This window comes from Vulpes vulpes, chromosome 9 (genome assembly GCF_048418805.1).
Source record: "Vulpes vulpes isolate BD-2025 chromosome 9, VulVul3, whole genome shotgun sequence".
Lineage (NCBI taxonomy): Eukaryota > Metazoa > Chordata > Mammalia > Carnivora > Canidae > Vulpes > Vulpes vulpes.
This window is the reverse complement of record NC_132788.1, coordinates 48,145,858-48,172,086: the sequence shown is the minus strand read 5'-3', so window position 1 is coordinate 48,172,086 and position 26,229 is coordinate 48,145,858. Positions and strand designations below refer to the sequence as shown.

The 26,229-nt window shown below is 38.5% G+C and overlaps 1 protein-coding gene across 8 annotated transcripts in view; it reads left to right on the top strand.

Moving 5' to 3' along the window:
* Positions 1-24,632: 24,632 nt before the first annotated feature.
* DCLK1 (doublecortin like kinase 1) overlaps positions 24,633-26,229 on the top strand; it is a 344,423-nt gene continuing 342,826 nt past the window's right edge. For 4 of the 8 annotated variants that reach the window (XM_072720011.1, XM_072720010.1, XM_072720013.1 and 1 more), the window contains exon 1: positions 24,968-25,214. The gene's annotated coding sequence lies outside the window, so the exon portion shown is untranslated. Of the gene's footprint in view, positions 24,820-24,923; positions 25,215-26,229 lie in introns of those variants that run through there. The other 4 variants (XM_072720012.1, XM_072720014.1, XM_072720009.1 and 1 more) reach the window with 2 other exon arrangements.

Below are 26,229 nucleotides of genomic sequence, written 5' to 3'. Positions count from 1 at the left end.
TAATAGCTCATTGTGGTTTTGATTTGCATTTCCCTGATGATTATCAACATTGAGCATCTTTTCATGTACCTATTGGCCATTTGCATGACTTCTTTGGAAAAATGTCTATTCAGGTTCTTTGCCCATTTTAAATTGGGTTGCTTATTTTTTTCTATTGAATTATATGAGTTTGTATATTTTGGATACTAAACTCTTATTGATATGTAGTTTGCAAATATTTTCTCATATTCCATAGGTTGCATTTTCATTTTGTTGATGGTATTCTATGCTATACAGAAGCTTTTTAGTTTGATATACTCCTACTTGTCGATTTTTGCTTTTGTTGCCTTTGCTTTAGGTGTCAAATCCAGGAAGTCATTACCAAAACCAATGTTAAGGAGATTACTACCTATGTTCTCTTCAAGAGGTTTTACAATTTCAGGTCTATGTTCAAGTCTTTAGTGCATTTTGAGTTGACTTTGTTATTGGGTAAGATAGACGCCCAGTTTCATTTATTGATATGTGGATATTGAGTTTTCCCAAAATCATTTGAAAAGACTATTCTTTCCCCACTGTGTATTCTTGGGGCCTTTGCCAAAAACTTAATTGATTTTATATGCTTGAATTTATTTTATGACAGCACCAGCTTGTTCTGATTACTATAGCTTTGTAATATGGTTTGAGATCAGGAAGTTTGCTTTGCCTGTTCAGGGTCTTTTGTGGTTCCATACAAATTTCAGGATTATTTATCTTATTTCTGTGACAAATGTCATTGAAATTTTGATAGGGTTGCATTGAATCTGTAGATCACTTGGGTAGTATGGACACATTGTAAATGGAACTAGTTTCTTAATTTCTCTAGTAGTTATCAGTGAATGGAAATGCATATTGATATTGGTTTTAAATCCTGCAACTTCACTGAATTTGTTTATTATTCCAACAGGTTTTTTTGGTGAAGTTTCTCCAGTTTTCTATATATAGTATCATGACATCTGTAGATAAGGACAATTTTACCTCTTCCTTTTCAATTTGGATGACTTTTATTCTTATTTTTATTTTCCTAATTGTTCTGGGTAGAACTTCCAGTACTGTGTTAAATAAAAGTGGCAAGAGTGAATATCCTTGTCTTTTTCCTGATCTTAGAGGAAAAGCTTTCAGTTTTTCATCATTAAGTGTGATGTTATCTGTGGTCTTGTTATACTTGGCCTTTACTATGTTGAGGTATATTTAATTTGTTGAGAGTTTTTATCATGAATCTGTATTGAATTTTGTCAAATGCTTTTTCTGCATCTGTTGAGATAATTATATGATTTGTATCTTTCATTTTGTTAATGTGTTATCACGTTGATTGATTTGTGAATGTTGAGTCATCCTTACATCCCAGGAATGAATCCCACTTGATCACAGTGTATGATCCTTCTAATATACTCTTGACTTTTGGTTTTCTAATGTTTTATTGAATACTTTTGCATTTACTGTCTTGATTTTTCATATTGCGTTAGAGTTTCCCAGCTTGCTCAGCCTTGGGACAGAAGAGGAGAGTTAATAGTCATCGTGGGGTTTGGTTCTATTTAGTTACATTGAACCTTTCCCAAGCAAGCTCTCAGGGCTCATGTGCTTTGTTCCTACTGCAACTCTGCCTCCATCCCTGGCTTCTTGGTACTTACTCAGGCCAGGCCCCAGAGGCAAGAGTGCTTAGGGTCTGGATAAATATTTTGCCTTTCCCATTTGCTCTTAGGATAGTCTCCATCTTATTCTTTCATTTGTTCATTTCATTAATTTCAGAAACCCCAGAATCTGATCCTTGCCTTCCTCCATCAAATTGGAAGAAGCTCAAGCCTCCTGCAAGGTGTTTCCTGCAAAGCGACTTACACAATTGCTTTTTTGAGTCAAGCCTCAGGGAAGATCCCTGATTCCTTCATCAGTACCTCCATCCCCTGTGAACAATCCTTCTAATAGCTTACCATATTCCACAACATCTCTTTAAGTTCCCTCAGCATCTGGAAGGTTGGCCTCCTGGAAGAGACATTGATTTGGGACCCATAGACTAGACTGAGTTCCAGCTTTTCTACATAAAGCTTTGTGACTGGACACATTCCTGGTCTGAAACTTAGTCTGCTCATCTGTAAAATGGGAGTCATAAGAGTTTTATAGGAATCAAATAAAATAACGTGTGACAAAGTAGTCTATGGATTATTTAAAGCATTATATACTGGTTTTTGTTTGTGCTTATTTTTGTTTGTTTTCATGTAGTAGAGTGTGGTAACTAGAAGCACAACTTCTGTTAGACTTCTGTTTGAAGCCAGGCTTTACAATTCACTGATTTTGTAACTATGGATAAGTGACTTTAACCCCTTTTTGACCCAGCTTTAACATCTATTAAATGGAGATAATAATATCTGTATTTTAGTATTATTGAAATATTAAGTGAGATCATTTTGTTAAGTACTTAACTTACTATAGTTTTTAATATATCATAATAAATAATAGTTGCTTTTTTTTATGCCTTCATTATAAGAATATTACTGATTCTGAGGATGTTTTTGACCTCAAAAATGGGTCCTTTAGACTTTTAATGTACCTCCGTTTGTTATCCATATCAGAATTCTTATCTTTAGAAATAAATGCATATAAATCTGTCTCACTTAATTTCAAATACTTTTGAAAGTATAGAAAGTATTGAAAGTATAGAAAATACTTTTTTAAGATTTTATTTATTTATTTGAGAGAGAGAGAGCACAGAGTAAGAGGCAGAAGCAGACTCCCCCTTCCCCCCTCCCCACTGAGCAGAGAGTCTGATGAAAGGGCTTGATCCCAGGACTCTGGGATCATGACTGAGCCAAAGGCAGATGCTTAACCCACTGAGGCACCCCCAAAATATTTTTTCAGTAGTTTGAAAATACATAAAAATACAGTGCCCTAGCTTCTTAGCAGCTGAGATTATTTAATTTGACTATTCGTTCTTAAATTCAATCAAGATTTCGCTAGGAAACTCATGGAAGAATCAATCCTCAGAGACTGGTGTTCTAAGGGAAGGTCTTTCTTGTGGGAATAATGGACCCGAAGTAACTATTTTGAGAAAAGAGTTGAGCAAATGAAACTAACGAGCTTTTGCCTAGGCCCTTTTGCCAATAAACCAAAAGGCTTCATAATTAGATGTGTGTGTGTCAAAGTTGTTTAGGGAACTTCTTGGGGGAAATGTAGTCCTGCAGTGGGATGGGACCTTTAGGAGATGCTCTCCTGGGGCATGTCTTTTCTGTCCACAAGTGGCCCTTCTGAGGACAATGAGACTCTGACCATGAAGTATTTGCTTCTGGAATAGAAAACTGTAGTTACTTTTGCTCATGCATCTGTGGTTAGCTGAAAGATTGCTGGGGGCTGGCTGCTGTAGCACCACCTCAACCGGGAAAACTTAGTCTCTGCTCCATGTGACTTCCTCAGCAGGCTTGTTTTCTGGGCATTTGCAGGAAGCAAGAGAATAAGTAAAAGGTGTGCTTATGTTTGGGGCCCTGATTTCAAAGTCTCTTTTGCTGCATTCTGTTGGCAATAGCAACAGAATGGAAAGCCAGCCTAGATAGAAGAGGAGAGCAAATAGAACTGCAAAATCACATTGGGAAGGGAGAAACAATGTATCACAGCCATTTTTGCAATCTACCACATATGGTAGAACTGCTTTGTTGCTCTCTAGATAAGCTGTAGTAATTTTTCTTCCCTCTTGCTGTATGTAAGAGTTTCTGTTCCCCATACATTCTTGGCAACAACTTGCTAGGATGCAGTCAATTTTTTTATCAGTCTGATAACAAAAGCTAACTGGTATCACATTGCTATTTGATTTTAATTTTCTTATTACTAGTGAGGTTGAGCATATCTTCATATATTTATTAGCAATTTGGATTTATTCTGAGAATCACCAGATCATATCCTGCTAATTTTTATATTTGTTTGATTTGTTTTGCTTGAGTTTTATGAATCCTTTCATATTCTAATTCTTTAAATGCCATGTCATTGAAAATTTCTCCCTTTTCATTTGTCCTTTAACTTTGCCTCTCATGTCATCTGCCATAGGCAAAAATGTTGTATGTTTATGCAGTAAAATATGCCAGTCTTTTCCTTTATGAGTTGTGCTTTTTGTGACTTAAGTCACTCTCAATTTTAAGGCCTTTAATATATTACTCTATTTCTTTCTAAAAATAATTTTAAAATTTGCATTTTACGGATCCCTGGGTGGCGCAGTGGTTTGGCGCCTGCCTTTGGCCCAGGGCGCGATCCTGGAGACCCGGGATCGAATCCCACATCGGGCTCCCGGTGCATGGAGCCTGCTTCTCCCTCTGCCTGTGTCTCTGCCTCTCTCTCTCTCTGTGACTATAATACATAAATAATAAATAAAAATTAAAAAAAATTTTTTTAAAATTTGCATTTTATATTCAGTTCCCTAATAAATCTGGGATTTATTTCTGTATATTGTATAAAGGCAATGATCTAATTTTACTTTCACTTTACCAATATTCTCAATCCACTTTTTGAAGAGTGCATCTTTCTCCCACTGGTTTTTGATGCCATCCCTGTCACATACCAAGACTCCCTATGTGAGTGGGACTGTTCCTAGATTCTGAAAGTTCCATTGACTTATTTGTCAGCTGTGACACAAACAATGTGCTGTTTTATTTATGATAATTTGACTATGGAATAGTTTCTAATAAACAAGAATACTTTATATTCTTTTTCAAGATTGCTCAGCTATTTGTATATCTATACTTTTCCATATGAATTCTATATATCCCAGAATTTTAAAAATCTACTTTACCTTTGACTTTTCTATTCTGAAATACAGTGGGCATCCAGCAAATGGCGGTTTTCACTGGACACATAGAGTTTATTCCTCCCAAATTCATAGTCATTCCTTGTCAAGGGGACCTGTGCTCAGTGGGAAAAGGCTGGAATTATATTCTGCTATACCACCTCTCATCCTGATAGAGCCATTTCTGTTTTTCAATATTCCTACTTTCTGAATAATGCTATTAATGTAGAATCTTAAAAACACTAGGAATGTTTCTTTAAAAGATAGATAATTACTATAAATCCTATTTCTAATTAGAGCCCTAGTACTTTTTGAGTTCATATATAATTCCTCATCTCAGATGTCTCAGAATTTAGCCTTTTCACTTAGTCATTCAGCAAATATTTACTTAGGCTCTATTACATGGCTGTTACTGTTTTAGGTTCAAGGGTAGAATAGCTTACACAGCAGTTCTTTGGGAAAGAAGAGACAAGATTATTTTAATTTTACATGTGAAGGAACTAAATCACAGAAAAAAAAATCTGTTAAACTAATTTGATTCAAAGAAATTGCTTTGGCTGAGTGCTGACAAAAGTTCCATCTCAGACTATAGGGCAATGTGTTAGGCACTCAGGGATGGAAGTGTAGAAGATGAAGAAGAAACATCTTCCCTTCAACGTGGTCTCGTCCAATGTGACACCTTACAATTGACATGTAGACATTACCTTGAATCCATAGAAGACCACTCACCTCCCTTCTGGGTGGATTTTGATTTCTTCCTCAAGCAGATAGACTCTAAATTAGTTTTTGAAGAACGGAGTATCATTGTCTGATTTCTAAGGAGATTGTCATGTGAGACATATTGAGGGCCAGAGGAGATATTGGAACAAAAAGTACCTTAGGGAAAATACACATTAAAATACACATTAAAAGGAAAAGAGGATGTAGGGCCAACTGGAATGGAGCAAGTATTTAGAATAAGTTCTCCTATACTTTTAGGTTAGTAAAAGTCAATGAATTAGGAGACCTGACATAAATTAAAATCATGTGCTGGCTCTCAGTGCTTTCTCATTACAATGCTAATTTCTTTTTAGAAGTAACTCCAGTGTAATCTCTTCTTCAACACCTTTTATAATTCACCACCTAGACTTAACCATTCTTCCATTTATGCCTGCTGTACTCTATGCATTTTTAACTCACAGCATCCATAATTGTCAACATACTCATTGATGTGATATCTCCCTGAGAACATAGACTGTATCTTTTAGGCTTTGTGTCTTGGCAACTAGCACAGTGCCTAATGTTGAATGAATTTTTGTTGACCAACTCACCAATTAATCCCTATTTTCTACGTATCCCTATTTCTGCGTATTTAATGCATCTTATGAGGTAGTAATCTGTAACACTGATGCAACACTTTGGTCACAGAATCTTGTGATTATGTGGGTGGTGATGCAGAGTATGATGTCATTCTGAAAAGAAAGCTCTAGAGAGTAGACTTGGCCAACAGTGCACGGAGAATGGTCTTTGAGCCACATGTCTCAAACTAGTCTAGGCTTTGTTGAAATTTATAGGAGATATTTTCTTAGTAATTGGACATTTTCTTCCTAAACTCATATACTTACCTTGTTCTATAACTTCAAACTCAAATAACTCAAAGTTGTTTAAAAAAAGGTCTAAGAATACCAAATAAGTCTGGTGTTTCCTATATTTAGATTTTCTTCTGTTTTTAGATTAAACATTCCTTCTGCATTTCCCAGATACTCTTATGACATTTGTCTTGAACTTTGAATGAATGTTCATTTTGACATAGATGATGTGACACAGCTACGAAAGTCATTAACTATATTTTCCTTGAGTAAAGGGAAGTTGATTTTGTCAACTTGATAAGCACTTACTAAGAACTTGCCATGAGTCAAGTGCTATTTGAAGGAAGAGGAAGTATATTGAGATTAAAATTTTTAAAAATATACACTTCAAAGAGCACACTGCAGTTCTGTTGGAGAATCAAGACCAAGCTCAGAAAGCTGCAAATAAGACAAAATAAAAACATAAGGCACTGGGTAGCTCAGAATATAAGTGCTAGTAGTGGGGTGAAAGGATCTTGAGAGGAGGTAGGACAGATTCATGGGCTTTGGAGTCAAATAAATCTTGTTATGAATCCTAGTTCTGCTATCACTAAGTAGACATGTAACCCAGGGCAAGGGACATAACCTATAAACCTCATTTTACTCATTTGTAAAGCTGGGCTACTATCTACCTCACAAGTTATTACAAATAAGGAATAGGATAGTATATGTAAAGCACAAGTGTCTGGTACATCAGGGGGCTCAATAAGTAAAAGCTACTTTTATAACTAAGAAAATTACAGATTCTACATTCAACTACAGTCACCAGAAACATAGTTAATAGTGATAATACAAAAATAAAAATAAGGGACGCCTAGGTGGCTCTGTGGTTGAGCGTCAGCCTTTGGCTCAGGTTGTGATCCCAGGGTCCCGGGATCAAGTCCCACATCAGGCTCCCTGTGAGGAGCCTGGTTCTCCCTCTGCCTGTGTCTCTGCCTCTCTCTGTGTCTCTTATGAATAAATAAATAAAATTTTAAAAAAATTCTAAAAAAAAAGTAAATAAAAAAATTAAAATTAAAATTGAAAAAAATAGTGATAATAATAATAAGTAATAGTGAACCCCCATGTGCCCAGCATTCTGTTAAGTACTCTCTGCATTTTCTCATGTAATGCTTACAACAACTGTATGATAAGTATTATCACTTTACTTTTAGAAAAGGGAAAAACCTAAGGGGAGTTGCTTACATTTTAAAAAATTTCACAACTAGTAAATTTGACTTTTAAATAGGTCCTAGGTCTAATTGACACTGGACAAGTTTTATCTTCATTCAGGATCAGAATTTGTTATCTGAGATTTGAATGCTGTTGCTAATCTGTACATACTTAGTCAATCTTTGGACTTCAGTTCCCTTCTCAGTTTGAGTATTATTTAACAAAACCAAAGGCCTGTTTTATAAAGTCAGATTCATAATGAATGCCAGTCCTCTTACTGGAAATTGAGGATAACCTGGTAGCTTGTGCTATTGCTGATCTCAGTTTACTGATTAGGACCTTAGGAACAAAAGCAGGCCATATTATGTTAAGACCTTCTCTGGAGACTAGCTATGACCAATACTTATATTAGCCTCCAGAGAGAAAACATTTCCAAGCAGACACATGTGGAAAATTGGGAGTGGGGTGTGAGGTACCTGCTAGGCTAAGAATGAGATTTAAAAAAATGTAAGAGAAACGAGATACACCATCACCCCACTCCTATCAATATTAAAGAAAGTGCACTTTACAGACAGAGGACTAATAACTCTGTCCAAAAAGTGCTTTAAGATACAAAAATATCAAATCAACATGAAGCTACTGTAAAAAGAAAATAAAATCAAACATTTCATCTAATAAGTATTGTTCTCCAGAAACTAACAATGAAGCAGTAGGATACCATAACACTGCACTCTAAACTGAACTAAATAGTCTCTAATAAGCATTTTGAGATATTAAAAATACCCCCAATCAAAACTTATAAAACTAAAAACAAAAATGGACAAAACAAACAGTGGGAAGAAATGCAATAAAAGATGCTCAAGCTCTAAAAGAAATCCCACAGATTATTAGGGACTAAGACAGAGCAGAGTTGAATGGAAATCTAATGAAGATATTTAGGTAGGAAAACAACAAAGAAAATGAAAATGAGGTAAAAAGATGTAAAAAAACAAAAAACAAAAAAAGGAGAACCTGGGTTGCTCAGTCAGCTGAGCATCCAACTCTTGGTTTTTAGGTCAGGTCATGATCTCCTGGGTCATGGGATGGAACTCTGTGTTGGGCTCCATGCTCAGCAGGGAGACTGCTTGAGATTCCTCCCCCCACACATCTGCTTGCTCTCGTTCTCTCTCTCTCTCAAATAAATAAATCTTAAAAAAATAAAAAATAAAAAAAAATTTAAGGGAAAAGTGGTAGAAGTAAACAACAGGCAAAGAAGGTCTGATACATATATAATGGAGCCCCTAACAAAATAATGGAACACAACTAATGTTTAAAAGTATAATATAAGAAATCCTAATGAAGATAAGAGAAAACAAGTCTACTTAGTGAAAAGGTTTAGCAGGTACCTGTAAAGATTAACTATGATAAATAACCCTAGAAAAATAAAAGAAAAACCCTCAGGACCTCCAGAACAAAAGATCACGTTACATATAAAAGTAAGAAAATTAGGCTAGCATCAGATTTATCAAGAGCCATATATGAGGAAAAGAAATAGTGGAGCAAGGTTTTCAAGAAACTCAAGGAAGTAAAATGTGAGCCAAATATTTTTTTTTAAATCCTGCCAAGATATTCTTCAAGTACCAAGACTATTTAAAAAACCAAAACAAAAACAGTTTTGCACATGCAACAGCTCAAAGAATACAAAGAAGTACTTTCTGAACAATCTACTCAGGACAAATTCATCCAACCAATGGAGAACTGAGGAGACTTGGCAGAAGATGTCAAGAATTTAAGTTATTCAAGTGTAAAGCGAATATTAAAGCAAAGATGGGAACATTGGTGGAAGAATAATATAAAGGTGATATAGTCTGATGACGTAGAAAGAATGTAACTAAAAAATGAAAGAAGAAAAAAGTGAGATCATTGACTGACTCTTTTAATTGGTGAGACCTGAAGGATATGATTTTAAACTGACAAACCTGTAAGAGGTTAAAGAAGGAAAAAAGGAGATTAATGGCACTATAAGTGGTAAACACACAAAACACTCACTAGAAGAAAAATGCAAATCTTCTTAAAAACCAAAACAAATTAGGCAAGGAAGACACACCAAATAAAAATTAAAGCAATGTAAATGCAACATACTAATGTTGCATTTACACAAATCTGTTGCCTACACAAATCTGATATCAATAAATGTGAATGGGTTTTAACTCACCCATCAAAAGAGAATAATTTCAAGTAAGTTCCTAAAGCAAAACCCAACTCTATGCTGTTTACAAGGTGCATAGCTAAAGCACCTCTACTTTAAGCCAAGTTAGTCTCTGGGCTAGTGTAGACCTCACTCATTATGCTGGTCCCCTGCAGAACTGCTCAGGCTCTTGTGTGCCTTGTATGATCCCCAAATGTACTGAAAGATGCTGGAAAAAAATATCTTGTGGGATTTAAAATGTTTTAGCCCATGGTATTTATTATAGAGCCCTGTGGGAAAAATTCCTGATCAGCTCTTATTTTAAGAACAGTTTTATGTCTTTTGAGTATTGTGTTAGTTTTTAGTTTTAAAAGCATGACTCAAAAAAAAAATAAAATAAAAGCATGACTCTCAGAATGCTTGGCAACAAGTTTTATCTTAATTGGAAACAAGTGCATATGTCATTAGTTTTGTTTTTTCGACTTTATTCTACTCTATTTTATGTGCTCATCTTTATTTTTCTTGTATAATTTCCAGCTCTTTTGTAATCTTATTATATTATCTTTCTTAAGCTGCCTTAAATACTTTATGGAAAGGATGCAGCATAAAAGAATAAATAAATGAAATGTTTCAAATGTTACTTGCTATTACAAATATTGAAAAGATTAGGTTGTTTGGGAAGGAAATACAGATTTTCTGCCTTAAAAGAGATCTGTGGCATAGCAGTCCCCTCATCCAGGCAGTGGGGAGTGAGAGGTCTTCTGAGGTCGCTAGGAGGCTCTAAGATGCTTCTCGCTATTTCATGAACTACCTCCATCAGTACTTTGGCTTTGCAAACACTTGTTTTGTCCTCCCTGTTGACTTTTATGAGTGGAAGGCTCACACTGAGGCAAGTTTTTCTATAGTCTCCTTAGTTTGTTTCTTGTTTGGGGAGAATATATTAAGATCCTTAGTATTATAACATTTTTTTCTCAAAGGGCTTCTATTTAATAAACTTGAAAAAAATTATATTTTTAGCCTCCACTGTGTTTTCTTCTTGTGCTTTTTCCTCTTTCAAATTTATCAAGAGAGAGTCCAGTGCCATAAAGTGTTTATATTTAAAATATACTTTACTTAAGTATTTATATATATGAATTTTTATTTTTTAATACTTTTAACTACTTTTTCTATACTTGTATCCTTCTGTAAGGTGACATTGGCCCTTTCTACTCATTTTCTACCAGCGGCCAAGTCAAGTTGTGTAGCATTGATTCTTATTTAATGAGAAGATGCATAGGCAAAAAAGAGAGAAAGAGAATAACAGGACACATTGTAAAGATTTCAAGGATATGAAGACTAACACATAGCAAGAGAAAATATATTCCTTCATTACTCAATAGACACTTAATTGACCACCTACTATGTTGCAGTCACTGACTAACTCCTCTGGGGAGAAAGTGTCAAGAAAACATAGCAACATAGTTTTTGACTTTACAAATATTGGCAGGGAAGACAACAAGCAGGTTTGCAAGAAGGCAAGTAAATAATAATATAGTAAGCATTGTGATAGGATAGAGCACGTGGTATGGTAGCACACCAGAGGGCACCTAGCCCAGACTTGGGTCAGAAAGTCTTTTCTGGTGGAAGTAACATCCAGGATGAGAACTTGAGAATGAGTAAGCAAAAGAAAGAAAAGAAGGAAGGAAGGAAGGAGCGAGCAGGAGAGAGGAAATAAGATGAGGGAGGGGAGGAAGAAAGGAAAGAAGGAAGGAAGGAAAAAGAAAATAGAAAAAAGGAAAGTGAAGAGAAAGTTTCAAGCATAGAAAACAAATTATTGTTAAGAAAAAGCTTGACATGGGGCACCTGGGTGACTCCACCAGTCAAGCCTCTGACTCTTGATCTTGGCTCAGGTCATTATCTCAGGATTTTGAGATCGAGCCCTGTGTCAGGCTCCATGCTGAATGTAGAGCCTGCTTAAGATTCTCTCCCTGCACCCCTTTAGCACCACTTGTGCATGGTGTTTATCTCTAAAAATAAAAAGAAAGGAAAGAAAAGAAGAAAAAGAAGAATCAGAGAATTGAAGGTACAAAGACAGCTCAATGAACTATTTTCAGAAATTGATGGGTCTTTCCCAGAAGTAGAGACTCATGAATTCTTTCATCCCCAGTGGAGTGATGGAAGAGAAGCCATAGATCATGAAGAAATAAAAATCAGCTAACTGAACTTTTATTTAACTATAAATAAATATTTATTTATTGCAGTATAATTGACAGTACATATTTAAAGTGCACAACCTGATAAACTTTGACAAATGTATATACCTGTGTAATCATCACCACAATCAAAATAACAAACATATCCACTGCCCACAAGTTTTCCCCTGCCCCTTGATGATTTCTCCTTCCTGCCCCACATCCCATCTCAAGGCAACCATTGAATCACTAAGGAATAGTTGCACTTTTTAGAGTTTATATGAATGGAATTCTGTAGTAATTATTCTTTTTATAAATCTGGATTTTTAAAAAACTCAGCATAATTATTTTGAGATTTACCTGTGTTTTATGTAACATATTTCATTCCTTTTTGTTGCTAAGTAGTATTCTACTGTATGGATGTACCAAAATATATTGATCATTTGCTAACTGATGGACATTTGGCTTGTTTCCAGTTTTAGACTATTACAAATAAAGGTGATACAAACATTCTTGTCCAAGTATTTTTATGGAAATATACTTTCATTTCTCCTGAGTAATTAGGAATAGAATGGCTGGATCGTATGGTAGGGTATGTGTTCACTTTTTTAGAACGTGGCCAAAGTATTTTCTGAGGTGGTTGTGCCATTTTACTTTCCCTCAGAAGTAAATGAGTCCCAATCTCTCTATATCCTTATCAACATCTGATAAGTCTAGTCTTTTAATTTTAGCCATAGTAATGGATTTTAGTGATATCTTTTTGGCTCGGTTTACATTTACTTCACAATTAATGATTTTGACCTTATTTGCCATCAATGTATTGTCTTTGTGTTCATTAAAATCTTTTCCCCACTTTTTAATTAGTTTGTCTTCTTATTGAATTTTTAGAGTTTATATATTCTGTATTCAAGTCCTTCATCAGAAATATGATATACAAAAGATTTTTCAAACCAATGTCCTTATCTTTTCATTCTTTTAATTTTTAATATCTTAATAATTTTTCCATTTGTCTTAGTACCTTTAATTTTGATGAAATATATTTTTTCTTTTGTTTATGTATTGTGCTTTTGGCATTGCATCTAAGACACATTTGCCTGGCCCAAGGCCACAGAGATTTCTCTTGTTTTCTTCTAGAGGTACTATATTTTTAGGTTTTACAGTTTGTAAATGACTTATTCTATCTATTTTTATTTGAGTATGATTAACATCCAGTATTAGTTTCAGATGTACAATATAATGATTCAATAATTCTATACATTATTACTCTCTGCTTATCCCAACAAGTGTACTCTTACTCTCTTTCATTTATTTCATCTGTCTTCCACCCAACTCCACTCTGTTAATCACCAGAAGCAGATAGACTATTGCAATTTATATGGCTTTGTGTAGAGTGGCATAAAGGCTGTACATAAGTTCCAAATGTAGCATTTAGAATTCTTAGATCCACTTTTTACCTATCACTATGATGAATCATATAATTTCAACAATAGCTAATATTAGGAAAAAAGAAAATAAAAAATAATCTGATTTCTGGGTGTTGGTAATATTTTTACAAATACAGTAATTATTGTAGGACAAATTCTCTTGATGCATCTACTTACATGAGTTCTGTTCCTAATGTGAGTTACATTATGTTACTCTACCCTTCAGTACATTTCTTATGTATTTTCCCCACAACTTGCTTTTTATTCAACTTCCCTGAAATGCATTTGTCTTCTCTAGGCACTTTCTAGGCTTAATGGTATGGTAGAAGAAGCTCTGAATTTTGAGACAGATTTGCCTCCAAATTTTTATTCTCCCACCTTATAATTAAGAGAACTTTTGGAAACTTATTTTACCTGTCAGTGAACATAATTTTCTTAAGAAGTAAGAATGGAGCTGAAAGCTTATGTCAAAAAGTTGTTGTGAGGATTAAATGAAGCAATACGTAAAGTGGCTGCCATAGAGTAGACTCTCAGCAAATGTTTATTCTCCTTTTTCATTATGCAATAATATAATATAGTAATATAATATGCTGATCTGAAGTTATGATACAATAAATTTAGGAGGTTAGATCTATTTTTCTAATAACCCTTTTATCACTAAATTTCAATGTTTTTGTTTATTTCAAACTTTTAAACCAACAGTTCATACTTAAAAGGTAAACTCCTGAGATGGGTCCTGATACTTGTTGTAAATATAGACTTTAACATATAAGTAGATAGATTTGGAGCCAATACAGTTCACTCTTTTGGTGAATTGTGCCTTCCTGATAATATGTGCACAATTCTACTGATATGAAAAAATCAGGGCAAACATAACATTTACCTTTATATATGTCCTGTAATTGGGGAAGTCGAAATAAAAGATACTCCTTTTTAAAAAAAAATGTATTTGACTATAGTTGACACATGATATTACATTGGTTTCAGGTGTACAACATAGTGATTCAACATCTCTGTACATCATGCTATGCTCACCAAAGTGTACCTACCATCTGTCAGTATACAACACTATTATGGTATCATTTACTATATACCCTATCCTATGCCTTTTATTCCCATGACTTACTTATTCCATAACTAGAAGCCTGTATCCTCCACTCCTCATCACCCATTTGCTCACCCCCCCCCCACCCTTCCCTCTGGCCATCCTCAGTTTGTTCTCTGTATTTATAGATCTGATTTTGGTTTTAGTTTGTTTGTTCATTTTTTTTTTTTTTTTTAGATTTCATATATGAGTGAAATCATACAGTATTTGTTTTTCTTGGTCTGACTTATTTCACTTAGCATAATACCACCTAGGCCCATTAATGTTGTCACAAAGGCCTTACAAAGTACATATCCATAAGGGGTTAATATCCAAAATAAATAAAGAACTTACACAACTCAACACCTAAAAAAACAAACTACAATTTAAAAAATGGGCAGAGGACCTGAATAGACATTCTTCCAAAGAAGACATACAGATGGCCAACAGATGCATGAAAATATGCTCAATATCACTAATCATCAAGGAAATATAACGCAAAACCACAATGAGATATCACCTCACATATGTCAGAATGGCTAAAATAAAAAAGATAAATAACAAGTGTAGGCAAGGATGTGGAGAAAAAGAATTCTCATGCACTGTGGGTGGGAATGCAAATTGGTACAGTTGCTTTATTTTTATTTTTATTTTTTTTAATTAATTTATTTTTTATTTATGATAGTTACAGAGAGAGAGAGAGAGAGGCAGAGACACAGGCAGAGGGAGAAGCAGGCTCCATGCACCGGGAGCCTGACGTGGGATTCGATCCCGGGTCTCCAGGATCGCACCCTGGACCAAAGACAGGCGCTAAACCGCTGCGCCACCCAGGGATCCCGGTACAGTTGCTTTAGAAAACTATACAGAGGTTCTTCAAAAAATAAAAATACATGATCCAGTAATTCTACTATACTATTTACCCAAAGATAATGAAAACATTAATTTCTATTATATTTTCTAAGAATTGATCTCATCTAAGCTTTAGAGTGTATTGGTATAAAATTGTTTTAATATCCTCTTATTTTAAATACCTGCAGTATCTGAAGTTATGTCCACTTTTTATTCCTATTACTACAAATTTTAACCTTCCTTATTTTATTGTTACTTGATATTGCCAAAGGTTTATCTATTTTATTAGTATTTTTAAGGAACCAACTTTTGTCTTTGGTGATTCTCTGAATTTTATCTTTGTTTTCTGTAACATTAAGTCAGCTCTGTATTAGTTTTCTATTGCTGTGTGACAAATGACCACAAACTTAGCAACTTGAGCAATACCCATTTATTATCCTAATCTGGACATGGTTTAGCTGGATCGTCTGCTCAGGGGCCCCCAGGCTGAAATGAAGGTGTTGGCTGGGGCGATGATTCTCATCTGAAACCTGGGATTTTTTTCCTAGCTCACTGGTTTTAACAGAATTTGTGGTTCCATGACAGTGGTCCCCCTCATTTTCTTGCTAGCTCATGATGGGACCATTCTCAACTTCTAACAACCAAACACAGTTCTTTGCCATGTGACCCCCATAGGCTGTTCACAGCATGGGTACTTGCTTTATTTCAGATCAGCAGGAGAACCCTGCTAGAGTTTTGAATCTCTTTGACTTCTGTCTCAGGCCTCTAGATCCTCTTTTAGAAGGATTCACCCAATTAGGTGATACCAACCCATAAGCAACAATAGAGGATTAGATTGAATGTGTCCACAAGGACAGAAATCTTGAAGTTCTTATATTTATTTTTAAAAGAAACACTTATGTTTTATTCTGTTTACCACTTCTGAAATTTGATGATTAGTTCATTAGTTTTCTAAAGTATTTTTCAAAATCCATTATAATTTCCTCTTTGCGCAATGCATTATTAAAAGTATATTTGAAATTTTTTTAATGTATGGGTTTTTAAATTTATTTCCCTTTAATTATTAATTTCTTCCTTAATTTCATTGTAGGAGAGAAAATATTGACTGTGTGATGTCAATACTAGAAAACTTGTTGAAAATTTTTTCATTTTCTTATTATACTGCTGTCAATGTCTTCCTTATATTGTTGAGGTCATGTTATTTTGTGCATACCTACTCATAACCATTGTATGTTTTTGATCAATTAAATCTTTTATCACTATGTAAGACCTCCTCGTTATTAGAACTCTACTGTTTGTGTGGTATAGTTTTTCTATCCTTATATTTAAAATTAAAATTTTTTTTATTGTGTCATAGTTTAGATGTCTCTTATCAACATATATACACCTGGATTTAAAAAATCAAGTCTAGCAACTTGGCCTGCTAATTGGAGTTCTCAGCACAGTTATATTTTTGTTATTACTGGCATATTTGGGCTAATTCCTGCATCTTATTTTATGCCTTCTATTTGCTCTACTGTTCTATGTTTTTTTTTTTTAAATTCTCCTTCCCTATCTTATTTTACATTAGTTAGAAAAATAATAGAATTATTTTAGAGTAAGATTATTAATAATTATTAGTAACATAATTATTATTTTGGAAGTTACACATCCTAACCTACTTTTTATAATTCTTTAAGATACGTAAGCATTCATGTTTAATCTGTTAACACATAAATTTAATCAACATTTTGGTTCTCCTTTGAAACTCAAAACATTTAAAATTTTAACCACCTCCCAAACATTAAATTCTATTTCCATCATTTTGCAACTTCACATTATTTTTATTCACTTAGTGTTATTTTCTTTGCTATTCATTTCTTATACCACCTGAATGAATTTTTTTATTCTAGAAATACATTTATTTTAGAATTGAAGTGAAATTTATAGATGGTAACCACTTTCATTTTTAGCTTCTCTGAAAAATATCCTTGTACCACTCATTCTTTTTTTAAAAAAATAATTTATTTATTTGAGAGAGTATGAGCAGGGGTGGTGGGGAGAGGCAGAGGGAGGGGGAGAAGAAGGCACCCCACTGAGCAGGGAGCCTGACGCAGGGCTGATCTGGGATCATGACCTGAGCCAAAGGTAGATGCTTAAACTACCGAGCCACCCAAGTGCCCCTATACCACTCTTATTCTTGAGAATGATTTTCTTTGGTTTTCAGTTGTATTGATAATTATCTTGTCTTGGCACCTTGAAGATGTCATTCCTCTGTTCTCTGGCTTCCATTTCATTCCCTCCTGGACAAAGCTGGTCCTCATTATTTGCAGTAGTTTTGTTCTATGAAGTTGCTGTAAACACTGAATTAGCAAATACTGAACTGTTGTTCCTAGAAGTAATATAGAGTTAGGTTCCTGTGAGCTTCTGGTCACAACATTTTCATCAAAGATCAATATATAACCTTGTTTTTATGTGTTCATATATATTATTGATTCATTAACATTGAATTCACAGCCAGCAGCACTATAACCCACGACTGAAGGAAACTTATCTAAAGACGTTTGTCAGGCACATCACAACCTTCTTGCACTTCAGGACACTAAGATTTCACTTCAGCACCAAGCTTGGGAGGCATTTTCAACAGAAAAATCACCAACAAAAAAGCACATCCAGAAACATCTAGGACTTTTTAGACCTGAGCTCAGACAACAGTGATTGTCCTTTTATCAAATATGCTCATAGACTGAATAACTTCATCCATAAAATCAAAGAATCTCTGGCAACTTTTGAATGTATTCCAAGTTGCACTTTATTTTGTTTTATATTTGTGGAAGTAGATTCTGAAAGGTATCTTCCAAACAAAGAGAAACTTATTAATTTCTGCTGTTGATAACCTTCTAGGTGAAAAAAATCAAGGATATATATATATATATATATATATATATATATATATATATTTCTCTAAAACTTTTTCATGCATATGTACACATACAAAATATAGTCTTAAATAGAAAGAAAAGTGGTATTTTAATATATATAATGTTTTGGAACTTTTTTTCATTTAACAGCTCAAAATGTATCACAAATCTAAATACACTAATCTAGTGTACATGCATGTGACACTAGACACAATCCTACCCTTATTTGTTCTAACAAAACATGAGGCCAAATGATTGATTACATTGTTTTTTTCTGTTTGTTTTAAATATTTATTTATTTGAGAGAGAGGGAGACAGAGCATGAGCAGGGATAAGGAGACAGAGGGAGAGGGAGAAGCAGACTCCTGGCTGAGCAGGGAGCCCAATGAGGGGCTCCATCCCAGGACCCTGAGATCATAACCCGAGCTGAAGGGAGACATGTAACCAACTGAGCCACCAGGCACCTGAAAACATTGTTGTTGTTGTTGTTTTCTTTAAATCAGTTAGCAGGATTCAAGTAACAAATACACAGAAGGGAAAGGAAGCAGAACTGGCTTTATCCTGAGCCCAGCAAGTTTCCACAGAGTTTCAGTGTTCACAGCTTCCCAAGGCAGAAGGACTGGTAGCAAAGCCTAGAACATACTCAATAGGAAAAGGAAACCCTGTGACCTCAAAGGGCTGCACTCTCTACAAAAGAGTACCTGTCTCAAAATTTGGTGTTAGGTAGAGAAGAAAACTACTCTCTAAGAATTTAGATGCATAAGCTGGGATCCATGGAGGTTACCTGTCTAAATGTATACTATCCTGGTGGCTCAAAAAACCTTCAAGTATTCAACTCAGTTTAAATGGTCTCCCAGGGAGTGCCTGAGTGGCTCGTTGGTTGAACATCTGCCTTCTGGGGTCCTGGGATCGAGTCCCACATCAGGCCCCCTGCAGGGAGCCTGCTTCTCCCCCTGCCTGTGTACCTGCCTCTCTGTGTCTCTCATGAATAAATAAATAAAATCTTTAAAAAAAAATGGTCTCCCAAGTCTAAAAAGTCCTCGATGTTTCTGGTTCGGTTGTTCTGCTACATTCCCAGAGTACTTGCATAACTATTGTGATTTCTTAAGTAGGTGTGTCCCTTAGAATCAGTGAGAGATCTCAGGAAATGAGAATCAGCTAAGTGGTATATTTTAATATAAGTGTGCCTTAATGAATATAAAAAAGGGAATCATTTACTTATGAAACTTCTGGATGAATGTGGCAAACTAAAATTCTAGTCAAATGCATTTTATTAAAGGTCACTATTTTAAGGTTAATTTTAGGATCCTTAAGTAAAATTTTCCTTTTGTTGGGGACAGGAGGTGCTGGCTCCTCCAAGCCTTGGAGCAATGATAGAATGTACATATATACACTTTAAAATTATTTTTCTGAAATGACTGTATCAAAAATAGCCTATAATTTTAAAATTTTTTCACTTGGAGATGCTGCATTTAATCTAAGGATTTAAAAAGATGCCAAGGATTTAGGTACCTTAATAAGCTCAGATTCACATCACAAGAGAAACATAGTAAATATGTAACAGCCGGAAGTTTCCCTCCCACCCACTGTTAGTCCCTGCCACCCTTTCCAACTGAGTCCTTGAAAGTGAAATTGTTCTTATTCCCCTGTGCTTCTCCAATATGCTCCAACAGCAGTCAGGGAACTCAGAGGAGCTTTTAAACATGCAACTCTGGCCAGTTTTCTGCTCAAACCTTTCAGTGATCTCCCTTCTCTCTTAGGACAAGGTCCACATTCCTTAATATGGCTCATGGACCCTGGAAACTGAAGCCCTGGCACCTGCCCACCTTCGTAGCCCACCTCTCTCCATTCTGCTGCAGCCACCCCGCCCATCTCTTGCTCCTAGAACAAGCTACCTCCCACTCAGTCTTCACAGGGTTATTTTTTTCTCCTTGGAATCATACTCTTCCACTCTGTTGCCTGGCTAGCTTCAGGTCTCTGCTTAAATGTTACTTCCTTAGGGAAGCTTTCTCTGAAGCTCTTTGTTCTCTTCCTTCCCAGTACTTAGCCATTTTGAAATTAAATAATTATCTGTGTAAGTATGTGTTTAACACCTCTCTCCCCAAAGGCCATCAATGCTATGGGCAGAGAATACTTGTAATTCTACCTCATGACTGCATTACTGCCACCTAGCACAGTGCTTTGCACATTGGAGAAACTCCAAAATTATTTATTGGATGAATGGATGAATGAATGAAAAAATGGGGTGCAAGTCAAGGAGACAATCTTAGACCTAAAAACATGAATGTTAGCTATCACTGGATCTCTAGGTATTTATTTGCTGTAGAGAACATGTTTAACCTCTATAATTACCAAATACGTTGAGAGAGTCATTTGCCATCAGTGGTCAATCTGGAGAGACATCTTGGGCAGTGAGCTGACGGAGCCTGCTGTGACCATGTTCCTGTTGAAAGCTTTTATCAGCAACTCAGATGAGGCTGTTGGTGTACTGTTAATGAGACTGACAAAAAAAAAAAAAAAAAGCTGGAGTGAGTGACATCATGTGTCCAAAAGGGTCTCACTCAACAGGTTAGAAAGGTGGATCAAATAACAACAGGCAATTTAATAAGGGAAAATACAGATCATTGGACCTAGGTACCCCAAATCTAATTGAGCAAATACAAGAGAAAGGACCTTAAGAGCAAAACACGTGAAGTGCATGGACATTTTAACTGACTGCATGAGTCAGCCATGTGGCGTGCCTGCCAGAGATGCTGATTTGATGTTAGGCTCCTTTAATAGAAGCAGTGTGTGGAGAATGATCGAAGTCATGGAACTTCCCCCATCAGACCACCCTTGCGGTGCCATATCCAGTTCTGAGACGCAGATGTTGGGGGCAGGGGTACAGACTGCTGCACACTACTGATACTTCCAAACCGTGTCACAGGAGAAAGAGTCAAAGGGCTGGGGATTCCTAGTTAATGAGGAGTAGAATTTGGTAGAATATAATTGGGTTGTCAAGTAAAAGGCAAGGCCATTAGATTTACTCTCTTGTAGATTGGAAGAGACACCCAGGGCCACCAGGGAAGTTACAGGGAAGTGTATCTCAGTTTAATGTGAGGAGCTGCCCAGCAAGGAGGTGGGCTCTCTGTTGGTTCCCCCTCTACTAAAGGAAATTACACTTCAAGAATTACACAGGAAAGTGCGAAATGAGCTGTGGGAAGCTCTCTCTGTCAGCTTAAGAGGGCCATCTCAAGGGAGAGTCCTTCCCTCTCTAGTGCATGTCTAGAACCTTGTGTAGTTTGGCCCTTTGGCATATTTGAAGTGCCAAACCAGAGAAATGTCCAGTTAAAAAATTGTAGAGATCTCATCCATTGTGTCTAGAATTTCCTGATCCAGCCTAACTCTAGAGAATAATCTATTTCTCTTTATCTTTGTCACATGGGCCACCATTAGAAGCAACAGAGTGGAGGCTGAAAGACCACTTGTTATAGAGGGAATTTGTGCCTGGGTAAAAATTGGACGAGCTGCTGTTAAGATCCCTCATCACTGAGTTTCTGTCTTTCCAGTGGAAGGCAGAAGTAAGAGCTCTGTAGTTAGGGGGGAATTAGGAAAAGATGGGGGAAATGGCATAAAGAGCCTTTACCATATGTGATGAAATACAAGGAAACTTAGAATGATGATCATATTCTATAAGGCTGTTTTTCACAATTGTGGTGGTCAATAAATATGTTTAGGTACCCCACCCCAGGAGCACTGCAAGCCCTTGGCCCCAGAAGACTGCAGAGAGATCATGGATGAGACAGAGGAAGTTCCCCTTCTAGAGAGAAAAACAAAGTGCAACTCTTCCTGCTCATATCCCATTTTCTGTTATTCTCTTTGAATCTACTTGATGGAATTCATTTTCTATGAAGGGGTCAATAAAAGGTAACTGAAAAAGGATACATGGTCAAATACAAATTATTTTTCTTTAGTTCTCTTTCTCTTCCTCTCTTCCTTGGCTTGGACCTGAAAACTTACTTTCAGGAAAAACAAACAAACAAACAAAACACATGTAGCTAAGATTGTCCATCAACCTGTGTCAGAGGGTGGCATGCAAATATTCTCATGAAAAATTTAGCTCAGAATACATACATTTGATGATATCCATCACTAAAGGAAGCAAAGAGTTGTTCTCTCTGTTATGAAATAAATTCATTGATTAAAAGACTGCATTTTCCAAAAGAGTACACTTCAGACTAGAATTTGATATTGCTTTCTAAGCATACAGCCATAGCAATAGGAAAACTGACTTGAATTTTAAAACATAGGGATTTCAGAAATGCAGCCAGGTTTGACATTTATTAGCTGCCTATTTGCAAATAACGTAACTCGCCTATGCCTAAATTCCTTCATCTGTAAGGTAAGAATCATGATACGTACCTTGAATAGTTCTTACAAGTGTGAAATAAAATGTACAGAGGCCCTGGCACAGCAAAAAGCAAGCACTCAGTTAATAGGAGTCACTGACAGATCTGGGGCCACACCATGGTCAGTCTTGCGGGATACAGAGCTGTGGCTGCCGGGGGCTGCAATTGGAGTGCACAGCTTAAATAGCATTAGCTTTGGGGAGTTGGAGAGAGATCTCCATTAACTTCAGATCTTCACCAGGGAAGGACACATTAATTCCAGTCACTTCTTTGATGGATACCCTGATAATATAAAGGAAGTAACATCAGTTATTGAAAATGACTTGAATTAGGAGTTTTCTGGTTAAATTTCATTAAACTTCCTACAAGTAACTTATGCACTTCTGTAATTACTTCTGTCTGGTCACTGGGTGTCACTTGGTACCAGCCTGCTGTTCTGAAGAAATGATGTGACCACAGTGTAGTAGGCTTGGGTACTATTAGTGTACCCATCTATTATCAGTGCCCTTGCTTCCCTGAAAAAGCCAATGATGTTCAAGTACATCTAAGTGAGAGCAGTTTGAGAGAGTCAAACTCAAAAGTGACTTTTTGTTTTTGGGTTTTGTTTTTTTTTGGTGGTTTTTTTTTTTAAACGTGTTATGTGCATGTCCCAGATAGGCCAGCTAGGAAAGAGGTAATATATGGTTGAATTATCTAAAGTGCTTAAGAAATGACCCTGATGGCATATCCACAAGGGTTAGGAAACAGAATTTATTTCTTGGTTTGGCATTTTGGCAGAAATTACTTGGCATTTGTCACTTGAAAGATAAACAGAAGTTCTGATTTCCGTTCTCAAGAAAATACACTTGGCTCCTTACTTTCTCTGTGCTTACCCCTTGGTCCTCATTTTGTGTTAGAATTTGACAGGATAGGCTCAGTACTATGCATTTAGTTAATCTGATGAGTTCACATACTCTCAATCCTCAGTTATTGAATAGTTGAAAGATGAATATTGCTGCAACTTGTTGAATATGCAACATACATCTTATTTGAGTGGCATTTTATAACAAATGGTGATAATTTACTATTTACATAATACTTTGAAAGCATTTCAGATTAGCTTTTTTTAAAAAAATATTTTTATTTATTTATTTATTCGAGAGAGAGAAAGAGAGAGAGGCAGAGACACAGGCAGAGAAAGAAGCAGGCCCCATGCAGGGAGCCTAACTGGTACTCCAGGATCACACCCTGGGCTGAAGGCAGGCGCTCAACTGCTGAGCCACCTGGGGGTCCCCAGGTTAGCTGTTATTAATAATAAGTAGTTAAATATGTAAGTGAGCTTAGTGGGCAAGAGAAAAACAAAAATTTGATTTTTCCATGAAAAGGTTGAAACTCGGGAAGATAGAAAAATACACATGTGTATTTGTCTGTGTATACATATGTGGGACAAATACATGTCCCAAGAGACCTGACCGAAGGAGAATAATTGGACCAAAATTTAGGCTGCCCGGTGAACCTGGCTACGGTTTCACTGGAGTCAGCGACCTGCTCCCACCCCCAGGGCTTTTGCGCGAAGGCTGGAGCCGTCAGCAGCCTGGGTTCCGAGAACATTCCTGCCCGGGAAGGAGGCTTGTGGTGAGCTCCTGGGGCTTTCCAGCGCTGACCGCCAGCCTTGGCAACCAGGAGTAGCGAAACCTGGCCTTGAAGTTATCAAGCGCCTCTTGTAACATATCCGGCTCTAAGCAGAGGTCACTATTTCAAGGGTGACTCAATTCCTGGGGTCCAATGGAGATGACTGGAGGGGTCTACGAACAGATCTGGTCCTTCCAGTAAGGGGACTGAGGGTAACGTTAGAGTGTGTAGATTGGGAGGGTCCGTGGTTGGTTCTTCCTGGAGGAGCCGCCTGGATGCCTCGTGGACCAGAGTGATGAGGGTGGATTACATTGGCTTCCGTAATCCTGGGAAACGTGTTAAATCATGAGGTCACATAAAGTGTGTGTGTGTGTGTGTGTGTGTGTGTGTGTGTGCGTGCCGGGGGGACACCGGGCAAGGGAGGAGGAAGTCATCGTTTCCCTGGTCCCCCCGAGGGAGGGGGGCTCTCCGTGGCGCCGCCGCTCCTCCCCACCTCGCACTTCTCGTGGCTCAGACCAGGCCCCATCCACGTTGTCTTGCTCCGTCCCAGGCCCCCATCCGATCTCCCCCGCTCTCCAGGCAACCACCCGTGCGGGACGGGGCGGTTCGGGGTGTGCTCCGGCCGGCGGCGCCGAGGTCGCTGCGGTCAGAGCGGGCGCGGGAGGAGGAGGACCCCGGGCGCAGCCGTGGTGGGTGCGCCCAGCCAGGAAGGGCGGGGGCGCCGGAGCGCGCACGCGGAGGAGGGGAGGGAGGGGAGGGGAGGGGAGGGGAGGGGGGTGGGGGGAGCGGGTGGGGCGTGTGAGCGAGGGAGCCGCGAGCGGAGGGAGCGCGCCCGCCGCCGCCGCCGCCGCCGCCCTCCTCGGAGAGAGGCTGGAGTGAGGCTGTGCGAAGCGCCGCATTTCAATGAGCGCCGGCAGAGCCACCTCCCCGCGCTAGCGGCCGCAGCCCAGACGCCCGCGCCCCCGGCTGCTGCAGCCCGGCCTCGGCCCCGCCGCCGCCCCGCCGCCCCAGCCCGCGAGCGCAGCACCAGGAGGCCGCCCCGAGCGCGGCCACGAAGACCCCGGCGGCGTCTTTCCGCGGACCGGTGCGTGGTTTGCCTCCGCTGGGAAGGGAGCTGCGGGCAGGGCCGCCGGGGACCCCGCCGGGGACCCCGCGGGGGCTCGCGGCGCCCGCTTCTCCCGCAGCCGGCGGGCGCCGAGGGAGCCCGGGGCGTGGAGGGCAGGGCGGGCGCCCCCTCGGCCGCCGCCGCCTCCCCGCCCGCCGTTCCTCGAAGGGCGCTGCCCGGCCTTGGCCAGGCTGGCCTCGGCCGGGGCGGCGCGTGCGGGCGGCTCCGGGGCTGCTGGCACCTGCCTCTTTTGTCTGGTGCCACCGGCCTCGCCCGGGGAGCAGGGCGCGCGCCCCCGCCCGCCCCGCAGGCTGCTGGCCGCGTCGTTGGTGGAGGTGGAACCCGGGGCGGAGGAGCTGGGCGAGGTGCTTGTCGTTGTCAGAGCTGGCCACGGAGCAGGACCAAGACTGCGCCTCGAAGGAGTGGCCGAGCCAGGCCTCTTATTGTGTGCGCTTCCCGTGCGCCCGGGAGGGTGGTGTGCTTGAGGACCGGGCGATCTGCGGTGGGGGCGGCCGCCGTGTGGGGGTTGCGAGTACACTTGCAGGGGCTCAGGTTCCTTCGGGGGCAGCGAGGCTGCCTCGGGTACAGATTAGTACCTGCAGTGCTAAAAGCGTGCGGAGAGGAAATGGCATTTTGCTCCTAGTGGGAGCGCAGGCACAGCCCTGCATTGCCCCACAAAAGAGGCTGCTTTTGAAAACCAGGTTTGCGCGGAATCACTGCTGGATTCGGAGGGGAAATGCTTGTAAGAGGTAGAGCAAATGAAAGGTTTCATTCAAAGCGGCTCCCTCTCCGCACCTGTGACCGTGTGTCCACATTATGGTGCACACGCATTCAGCGGCCACACTGCAGGGTGTTCCGTGAATGCGCTTTATGAATGTTCCCAAATAGATCACCTTTCCTCTGGAAAGGAAAGTAGGACAGTCTTTTGAGTATGAAATGTCACATGAAGGAGGGTCAGAAGGAATTTTAAGAGGGGTTATACATAGGAACATTA